This window comes from Rattus norvegicus, assembly GCF_036323735.1.
Source record: "Rattus norvegicus strain BN/NHsdMcwi chromosome Y unlocalized genomic scaffold, GRCr8 chrY_unlocalized_4, whole genome shotgun sequence".
Classification (NCBI taxonomy): Eukaryota; Metazoa; Chordata; class Mammalia; order Rodentia; family Muridae; genus Rattus; species Rattus norvegicus.
The window spans coordinates 932408-943265 of NW_026947400.1; the positions used below are offsets into that span (position 1 = coordinate 932408).

General features: G+C 39.4%; 1 long non-coding RNA gene across 3 annotated transcripts in view; it reads left to right on the top strand.

The window, feature by feature from the left end:
* The first annotated feature begins 811 nt into the window (after positions 1 to 811).
* LOC134484741 (uncharacterized) overlaps positions 812 to 10858 on the top strand; it is a 74424-nt gene continuing 64377 nt past the window's right edge. For all 3 annotated transcript variants that reach the window (XR_010062477.1, XR_010062476.1, XR_010062478.1), the window contains exons 1-2: positions 812 to 996; positions 6146 to 6252. This is a non-coding gene — a long non-coding RNA (uncharacterized LOC134484741). The remainder of the gene's footprint in view (positions 997 to 6145; positions 6253 to 10858) is intronic.

Genomic DNA, 10858 nt, shown 5'->3' on the forward strand with positions numbered 1-10858 from the left:
ACCTGGGCCACCTTCTGCTGACTCTTCTACTGACAAACTGGGCCAGGTAATATTCACACACATTCCAGGTTCCCAACATCATTCCCTATCTAGACATGGAGAACTTGGATCTCCCATTTTTCCCCAAGATGTTCCTATCCACCCAGGACTTTCCGGAAATAACCAAATGTTTCCAATATTCAATAGGGTTTTTCGACATTTGTCCAGGTGTCCAAAATTCTTCCCATTGATCCTTAACGGAAAATCATATGTTCTCCTCTTCCAGAAGGAGTGTTTTTTTTCTTCTATTTTCATTAACTTGCAAATTTATTATTTACATTTCAAATGTTATTCCCTTTCTAGGTTATAGGTTAACATTTTCCTAGCTCTTCCCACTCAGCTTCTATAGTGGTGTTCCTAACCCGATCCACCCCCATATTACTTTCCTTCACTGGGGGTTTAGTCTTGGGAGGACCAAAGTCTTCCCCTTCCACTGGTGCCACTACTAGGCATTCAGTGATACCAATGATTTTGGAGTCCCGGGTTAGTTAATGTATAGTCTTTGGGTAGTAGCATGTAACCACTAATGAAAACAAGACAATTCTCTAGATTTAGAGAGATGGAGTATGTAAAGGTTTCCACTGTGTCACAAGAGACTCTCCTGGAAAAGGCACTCTTGAAACTGGTCATTATAAGGAAAGCTGTTCAGCAGGTAGGACATGGAGGTTCTCAGTGACATCATCATCATTAGGTCCTTCCCGAAAAATCTCTTGTAACCTGGAGAGCCCTAGCTCCTCTGTGAGGTCAGAAGTGTTGTTGTGACACCACCTGCTTCTCAGATATTCCTTCAGTACATCTAGGGTTTGTAACTGGCCTTTAATTCAGAGTAAATAGCCATTTTTTAGGGAGAGCAAAGAGGATGAAAGGATCCGAGATGAGGAGAAGGAAGCTGCCCTTCTGTCATGGTATAAAAAAGGAAGAAATACATGGTCCACTGGAGAGCTCAGTGAATCCTGGGTAGGTGTTTAGTGTGTTCCCTGAACAGACAGCCTTGATCTGACCCTTCCACATATGGGAATCAAGAGCTGTGAGCCTCTCAGAAGCATCTGGACTTTCCTGTTCTTATGGTTCCTGGAAGTCAGAGAGTTTATATCATTAATTTCTTTATTCCCAAAGCCAAGGGTTGGGAAATGCACAGTTGATTTCCTGAGAGCTCATGGACTTTACTCTTTTTGAAAAGAAGAAAAAGGTCCTAAGGAAAAAGGGAGAGACAGGAATTGTGTCCCTAGCTCAGAGAAAACTCCTCCATGGTTTGGATACCTATATTGCAGTTTGTGTCTGACACTGATATCTGGGAGAGAGAAGTGCTTCTAGTTGAGATTTCATCATCTGTCTTTCACTAGTATTACTCTGATTACCATTCCATTACAGTAACCCTTTAGATTTCAATAGGTGAGATTAGGTAGCAGTTTCTTTTACTTCTTCCATTTTTTTTTATTTTTTGGCAAAATTCATTGCTTATTTAATTGGATATTTCTATATTTACATTTAAAATGTTATTTTCTTTCCCAGTTTCAGGTCAATATGAGCCCTAACTGACCCCTCTCCCCTTCTTCTATAACCTCCCATACTGCACCTTGACATTCCCTTGAACTGGGAGTCAAACCTGGAAAGACCAAGGGCTTCTCCTTCTATTGGTGCCCAACAGGGTCATCCTCTGTTACATATGCAGTTGGATCCATAATTCTGTCCATGCACAAAATATTGGGTTAGTACCAGAAATCTCTGGTTCTTTGGCATTGTTTTTCTTATGTAGTTGAAAGCCCCTTCAGTTCTGTTTGGAGCGACACTCTTGATGACCTCCACTGTTGATGATATTATTATGGTTAGAATTTACTATCACTATTTTCATGGAAAATCCCCACCAAGCTGCAAAATAGTAATACACATTTGGTGGTAAAGAAAAAATAATACTATTTTAAAGTTGTCCTGCTGACTAATAATATGACAAACCTGTGACATTTCTGATACTTTGTGAACATCACCTTATTACCTGACCACACCAGTATTGTATGTTGGTCCTGGGTAAATGTTTCTTACTTTTCCCTGCCCTCTGTTACCCCTGTTATGGTATAAATTCAGCCTTGGAGGAAAATAAAATTGCTGCCCTGGTCAGACTCCTGTCTTAACGTCATTATTTGTCCCAAGAACCCTTGTCCCAATTCTATTCCAGGCACCCTCTGATCTCTCACTTACAAAAGGCACCCAAGTTGCGGCTCTTTGAAGGTGTCCTGGAGGAGAAAGTCTTTCCCTATTAATAGGCTGGTCTGTCTTCTTTGTTTGTGGAAGACTTTGCTCCTTCTTGGACCTTTGGCTCCCACCCCTAACCCCCTCCCAGAGCTATTGCTGAGTGATGGGACAAGCATTCTACTCTCATCTTTTGTGACAGGACACAGAGAGTCATTCAGGACACAAAGAATAGGGCTATGGGGTCTTAAAGCACTTTGGTGCAACACAGGGACTGTGCTCCCTCCAGACCACAATTGGTTAAGAGATCAGAGGTAAGCTTGAGCAAGTCTGTGTTTTGTGTTCTGTGTTACTTTCTGTTTTGTCTCTGTGTCATGCTTTGCCTTTGTTTTATGCTGACTTGTGTTGTATGCCCCTGCTGTCTGAAGGGTTTGAGTCCCAACTGGAGAAGTTTTAGAGTCCACTTGGTGGTCACTATTGGTCCTGTAAGGGGCTTATGGCTGTGACAGGTCGACTTGCTTGTTGTCACAGGCCATAGGCCCTAGAGGATGCTCTAGGAGGAGAAAGGAATATAGAGGACACTCTAGAGTCACATTGGGAGGTGGGATCAGATGTTCTGCCTCATCCCAGAAACAGCTAAGGTTAAGCTGCATTTTGGGCCAGGTATTGAAGGTAATGGGCATCTGTGGAATTCACTTATAGAATGCTTTTTCTTGGTCTTGTTTGTCTAGTTTTTTTCTTTGGTATTGTCGAGTGTCTTTTTTGGCTGTTGTTTCATTTTTGGACTTGGACTGATGATAGTGTTTGAAATCATGGAACTGTTTGCTTTCTTTCTCAAGAAGTTTTACTTGGTATACTTGGTGCTTAACTTGGAAATAATTTGCTTGAGAGAAATTGTTTTCTGCCAGGGAACCTGCCTTATCTGCTGGCCCTATTGCAAGTGAGGAGTTGGTCTTCAGCATTAAGTCACCTTCCTTGTTAGTCATCATTGACATAGACAGTGCCTCTGATCCTATTCCTGCAGCGGTCAGTTCTTGCCCCTGTGGTCAAAATGCCCCAGGTTGAGAATCAGTGTAGTCCCGAAAATAGTTTCAGAAAGAGTCTGCAGCAGACTGCGAGGAACTTCTTTGTGCCAGACAGAAAAGGCTTTACTCTAGGATGACAAGAAGAGCACCGGCTCTTCAGCTTACTCCAACTGGAGGCTGTGGCCACGGTCAGGATCAATGTTTTCTTTTTCATGGCCCTCTAACTCAGTGAGGCGGCTTGGTGAACGGCTAACACTGCAGTCCTTGGAGGGCTATACTTCTATTAAAGATCAGTACTCCAATGTTAGTAATCTATTTATTGGTTGTAAGATTCCGGAAACCCAACACAATTGTGACCACTGCCTCAGGAATGGTAGCCGAAAGCGTCCTTAAAACCAATTGCCTGTAACTATAGCTTACTCTATGATATCTGAGGCTTCAATCGGATAACACCCCCTGGGCAAGCCCCCCTTCAATTCTCAAATGCTATTTTCTCCTGGTCTTTTGGCGCAAGGTCATCTAGCATGTATGACAGCCTGGAAGAAACTTCCCCCTTAAAGTAGACGAACCATACAATTATTTTATCAGCCACTTGGCATCTAGCACTCAGTTCTTAACCATCTCTCTATCCTTTTGTTATTAATTCTTACTGGAAGCCTAGTGTCCTTCAGAGGCTGGGTCTCTTGAGAGGCAGAGCCACTGAGCTGACTCTAAGGAGCTGAGCTGAGCTCAGGACAATCAAAGTCCCGAGAGACAGCCGGTAACAAACCAGCTGCCCCTCTGCTCTCATTTTTGTTTCACAGGCACAAAGCTTGTGCCTGATTATGGGCTGGCCTTTTTGCCCCAAGAAAGCTGGCCCATTTAGCTGTATGACTGAATGCTATTTGTCACCTATCTGGTTGTTCCACGTGCTCTCACCATGTCACCCCCTAGCATTCTTGCCTGGCACCTTACCGCTGTTCTTAAGAATTTTATCACCCAAGACACTGTGTAATTTGACTTAAAATATATCCCATCCTGCTAATATGGATGTCCCAGATTCACATTCTGAAGGTACTAATTTTAAAACAAGGGATGGTACATTCCCCTAAATATTAAATTGATATACTTGGGGTCTTAGAACGTTTCAATCAGAGGTTGATACAGAGATTATAATTACTTTAAAATTGTTAAAAGATACAGTGCATTCTTACTGACCTGCTTTTGGGCAAAAAGATCCAAAGAAGGAGCCCAGCGAGGCACTTAACATGGCGTAAGGTACACGCAACTTCATCTACAGCCTGCATTCCACTCAAAGGACCTGCTTCCTCAAAGAACTGTATCGCTTCAAGAAGAATGAGAAACCTAACACCCACTCCAGGACAGCTAAATTATGTATTCTTCAAAAATGCAATACCATTCATAGGATTTGACTTTTTGGATAATGCAATTATGATTGTTGCAGGAACCCAAATTGTATTGTCTATTTGATTTATTTTGAGACTTTAAAAAATGTCAATCAGCATGCTATTTTTCCTTCTATGTTTCAACACATTATTTATTTTTCAGTTAATGATGCTGTACATTAATTATTTGGGGTTTGCTTATTCCTTATTGGACATTCATGGGATACCTATTTATCTCCTTGTCTTTTGCTTATATATTTTGGCCCTTGGACATTTAATCATTTATCATCCTTGTTAAGTAACAGGGAGATAATATAACAACAAAACCTATTCACTTATATTATCATAGGCTAACTATCGACGATGCTTTGATGAGGGTCAATTTCACCTACAAATCTCCATCCCAGTCCAGGGAAGGACATTTTTGTTCCTCAGTCAAATGAGGCCATCATTCTTTTTTGCCTACTGTCCTGATGCCTTTGCTGAAAAACCAAAAAATTCTCACCCCTGCGTGCAGAGCTGGACAGTCATTGATGGATAGAGAATGATATATACATGAATAAATGGCCTAAGACAGGAGGGCCGACATTAGCTGCTGCCTTATCCCATGATGGGCCCTGGCTACAAGATTCTCTTGGCCATGTGACAAATAACACCCCAAGTTAGACAGACGCAGTTTCCAAGGGGTGCATTCCAGTACATGCATGGGCACTGATCACTTTTACATTTGAATATATGTAAATAGGAGATGTTGGTTGCAATTCCCTTGAAGCCCTCCATTGTAGATGTTATTATTATGATTAGTATTAAGTATGACTGGGTTAATGGAAAATCCCCAGTCAGCTGCAGAAGACTAATACAAATCTGGTGGTCAAGAAAATAAAAATATGGTAATGTTGTCCTGCTGATTAATAATATGACAAACCTGTAAACTCTGTACCATCCTTTCAACATCAATCCATGACCAAACAAATCATGTGTTTTGCCCTGCGTAAATGTTTCTTAGTTCCACCTCCCTCTGTTAACCCTCTTATGGTATAAATTCAGCCTTGGAGAAAAATAAAATTGACGCCTTTTTCAGACTCTTGTCTTGGCATCCTTCTTTGGTCCTTTGTCCCACATTCTCTTCCAGGTACCCTCAGAACCCTCACTTACACAGCATTTGTAATCCCTTCTCAAAATCTACCAACAACATATCAGTTGTCAGTAAACTAGTTTGCCACTAGCATTCACTTCTGTATTTGATATGCTCTAGCTGTCTCTCTTAGGAAGGAGCTATATCCGGTACCTGGCAGAATGCACTTCATAGCTTCATCACTCATATCTAGTTTTGAATATATATATATATATATATATGTATATATATATATATATATATTCAAATATATATATTTGGTCTCTCCTACAGCAATGAGGTTAGGTAGAATTTTAGCATGGATTGTGCGCAACTAGCTAAAGAATGTAGAATCCACAAATGACAATGGCAAATAATCTCACTCCTGTTCTTAGGAACCTATTGAGGTTGATGTTTAACTGGACCTCAAGCCATTCCTCTCACTGCCCATCCTCCTAAGTATGATGTATGGCCTGAAGAAATAATCATGGTGGGAACACAGGTAGGTAGATATGAGAGAACTGATACTTAATTGGAAATAGAACCACATTCTATAGTCAATGTTGTCCTTTGTTTTATTGATATCTGCTATTTTTTGGATAAAATAAGCATTTGGGAGTTTATCATTCGAAGTAGGTAGACAATATTTACATTGTTATATTCATTCTATTGCTAGACCCACATTGTTGCCAAAATCAATGAAAAAAAATGGAATTGGAAAACAGATTATTTGATAACACATTCTGGAATATATATATATTCCAGAATATATACACACACATATATATATATATATATATATATATATATATATATATATATATATCCAGAATATATATACGTATATAATATATATATATATATATGTATATATATATATATGTATATATATATATATATATATATATATAAATTCCCCAATCAAGGAACGTACAAATAGAAAATGAAATACAATATACACTCAATTAAAGGTCTGTAGGGTAAATACAGGTTTTTGGGAAACAAAGAAAACCTAGGAAACTGAACTGTATATCACAGGAATGGACCTGGTAATAGAATTATGATCCAGAAGAATCTCCTCCATCCTATGTTCCTAGATGTTTTCTACTCATGCCAAGCCCCTGAATAACTTTCTCCATTCAGACCATGTAAACACTAATACAGGAAAGAGAAGTATCTAGACTTGGAGAGATGAAGTTTGTAGTACGTACAGGTTTCCACTGTGTCATAGGAGACACACCTGCAAATCACATTCTTGAATCTATTCAATGTACCTCTCCAATATTCCTTCAGTTCATATAGGGTTTACTAATTGGCTGCTAATTCAGTGTAAAGGGCCATTTAGGAGGGAGGACAAAGAGGATGAAGAAATCAGAGGTGTGGAAAAGAAAGCTGGCCTTCTGTCTTGGTATAAAAAAAGGAAGATATGCATGGATTATGGGAAATCTCAGTCCTTGGTAGGAGTTGAGTATATTCACTTGAGACACAGACATGACCTTAGCCCTCCACATACGGGATTCAGGTGCTGGAGCCTCTCAGAAGCATCCTGACTTCCCTGCTTCTAATGGTTCCTGGAAGTCAGAGAGTTTATATCATTAATATCTTTATCCAAAAGGCCAGGTGTTGTGAAGGACACTGTTCTTTTCCTTAGAACTCATCGTTTTTATTCTTTCTGCCCAGAAGAAAATGGTCCTAAGGAAGAAGTAAAAAACATGTATTGTATCCTCAGCTCAGAGGAAATTACTCAATTATTTGGATACTTATAGAGCAGTATGTTCTGATACTGGTATTTGAGAGAGAGAATTGCTCCAAATTTGGACTTTATCACCTCAGACTTTCCACTAGTATTATTCTGACTATAATTCCCTGATAGGGACCATTTGGATTACTGAGCCAATAGGTCTGATTAGCTGCTAATTTTCTTTTCTTTTCTTTCTTTAATTTTTTTTTATTTTTTAGCAAATTTTATAGCATTTTTAAATGGGTATTTCTATATTTACATTTCAAATGTTATTTTCTTTCCCAGTTTCTTGTCCATAAGATTCCTAACTGGTCTTCTTACCCTTCTTCTATAACGCCTTTACTGAGCCTTGACATTCCCTTGAACTAGCAATAAAAACTAGGGAGAACCAAGGGCTTATCCTATCACTGATGCCCAAAATCACCATACTCTGCCACATATGCAGTTGGAGCCATAAGTCTGTCTATAAACTGTCTTTGAATATTGGTTTAGTACCAGAAAGCTCAGGTTAGTTGAACTTGTTTTTCTTATTTGGTTGAAAGTCCATTCAGTTCTTGAAATCCTTTCTCAACATCTACAAACAAGGGGTCTTTTTTCAGTTATCTGGTTTGCCACTAGCAATCACTTCTGTATTTGACATGCTCTGGCTGTCTCTCTAATGAAAGATCTATAACTGTTTATTGGCAGAATGCACATTTTAGCTTCATCAATCTTATCCAGTTTTGGTGCCTGATTATATATATATATATATATATATATATATATATATATATATATAAAATGGCTCCTACAACTATGAATTTTAGTGGAATATTTACATGGATTCTGTGCAATTAGGTCAAGAATATAGGATCCACAAATGACAATGCCAAATAGATTCCTTCCTGTTCTTATGAACCTGCTGAAGTTGAGGTTTCACTGGACCTCAAGCAATACATTTTGCTGCACATCCCCCTGAAACTGACGTTTGGACTGAAAAACTCTCATGTCTTGCCCTGGGAATACAGGAAGATAGATATTAGAGAAAAGATATGTAATAGAACTATAGAACTGCATTCTATAGTCATTGTTGTCTTTGCTTAACTGATGTCTGTTAATCTTTGGATATTATAATGATTTGGGAGTTGATCATTTGAAGTAGTACACAATATTTCCACTGTTATATTCACGCTATAGCTGGGTCAAGTTTGTTTACCAAATTTATTGCAAAAAATGGAATTCGAAAAATGAAATTTTTGAGTACTCATGCAGGAATATATAGAATGTCCCCTGTCAATGAATGTACAATCAAAAAATGTAACAAAATATCCAGTAAATTAAAGGTCTGTAGGGAAAATATTGGCACATGGGAAACTGAGAAAACCTAGGGATTTGAATTGTATTTCACAGGATTGGACGTGGGAATGAAATTAATCTCCAGAAGAATCTCCTTCACTCCTTGTTCCTAGATATTTTCTACCCATGCTAAGCCCTTGCCTAACTTTCTCCATTCAGAGCATGTGACCACTAATGAAGCAGAGAAATCTCTAGCTTTAGAGAGATGTAGCATGTGAAGTATTACCCTGTGTCAAAGGGGACACTACTGGAAAGGGCACACTTGAAACTGGTCAATGTAAGGAAAGCTGTTTAGCAGGTAGGCCATGGCAGTTCTCAGTGACATCATCATTAGGCCCTCCATGAAAAATCCCTTGTATCCTGGAGAGCCCTAGCTTCTTCTGTGACGTAACAAGTGTTGCTTCGTCAGCAATTGTCTCTCAGATATTCCTTCCATATATGTATGGTTTACTAATTGGCCTCTAATTCAGAGTAAAGAGCCATTTGGGAGGGTGAACAAACAGGATTAAGAGATCAGAGATGGGGAGAAGGAAGCTGGTCTTTTGTCTTGGTATAAAAGAAAAAAGAAACATGTGGTTCTTGGGAAAACACCCTGGGAAGATGGCTTTAGTTTTTTTGATCTCTGGTTTAACTGTGATCTTGGAGAAGTTGCTGAACATTCTAAAGACCTTTGGGCAGATGGTAAAGTTTCTAGATACCCCTTTTTTATTTCATTGGTCCTGGGGATTGTACGGCTGATGGTAAATGTTTCCCAGGAAGACTGCTAAGCCAGATTGATTTTTGGATGCTTTAGAAGACATGGAATATTTCTGATATACTTGGGCTGATGGCACAAGGTCTAAAAGATATTTTTCGATGTGGACTTTCCCTCAGACTTTGAAAATATAAAAAAAAGCTTTTGTAATTTTGAAGTCTAATTTGCACAATGACAAATCACTTTGAGCATGGACAACACTTACTGGAGCCCTAGAGCAGTGTGAAGAAATTCCCTGAAACCCTGGGCAGACGGTGAACATGCTTTTTGGTAGAAAAGTGAGTTTCTTGAGCACCTTGGGACAATATGGAATGTCCAGTATGCCCTTGTAAGGATTGGCAACTTTCCAAAATTCCTTCGTCATTTTTGGAAAATTCAAAGGGCCTATGGACAGATGGAGAATGTGTGGGACTCACCTGAGGAGTAGTTGTATCTTTTGGTGTCTCTTTGTTTCCAGAAGATGACACAATATCCCAATTCACAACTGTCTTCCTCAGAGGAGAAAGTTCTCAAGACTCCATCCGAAGGATCAAATCTTAACCCTGTGTTTCTAGAGACTGGATGCTTATGGTCCACTATGGTAGAGGGAGAATGCAATCTATTTCTTCCCAGTGTGCACATGTGATATAAATCTACTTGGGTAGACAGGGATAGTTGTAAAGCATGCTGTTCAGGTGCAGTAGATCCTCAGACATCCTTCTCAGATGAGGAAGGTCTTAATGTATCATGTATATGTGTAGAAATCCTGACTGTGACATCAGAATGGTGGTTAGGTATTAGAGCTACCTCTGAAGATGTGACTTCTTCTAGAGCATCATGGACATATGTGAAAGATCTGGGAGCCTCATGAGCAGATAAGGATGTTTCTACACATCGTTGTGTAATTGTGGAAGTTCCAAGAAAATTTTCTTCTGCGGGAGAAATGGAATCAGACTTTCATATAGAAGTGTCAGGTTCCCTAGCCTGCTTGATAGGCAAAACGGCTTCGAAGGCACCTTCAGGAGATAAGGTAAAATCCAGAGCCTTAGAAGTATTTTGCAGATGTTCTGGGTCTGCTTCTGGGTATAAAGAAGGACTGGATACCTTTGGGAATATTTGGAAGAGTCTGTAGAGTCTTTTGTGTTTGTGGATGTTGGCTGAGCTTGAGGAGATTAAGAAGTTCGTATAGACACCTGTGAAGTTAGCAGAGGTCATATCCATTCTTTTGCACAAATGCAATCCAAGCAATCCCTTTCCTCAGCTGTTGAGGATGGTACAGACACTGGTATTTCGTTATCA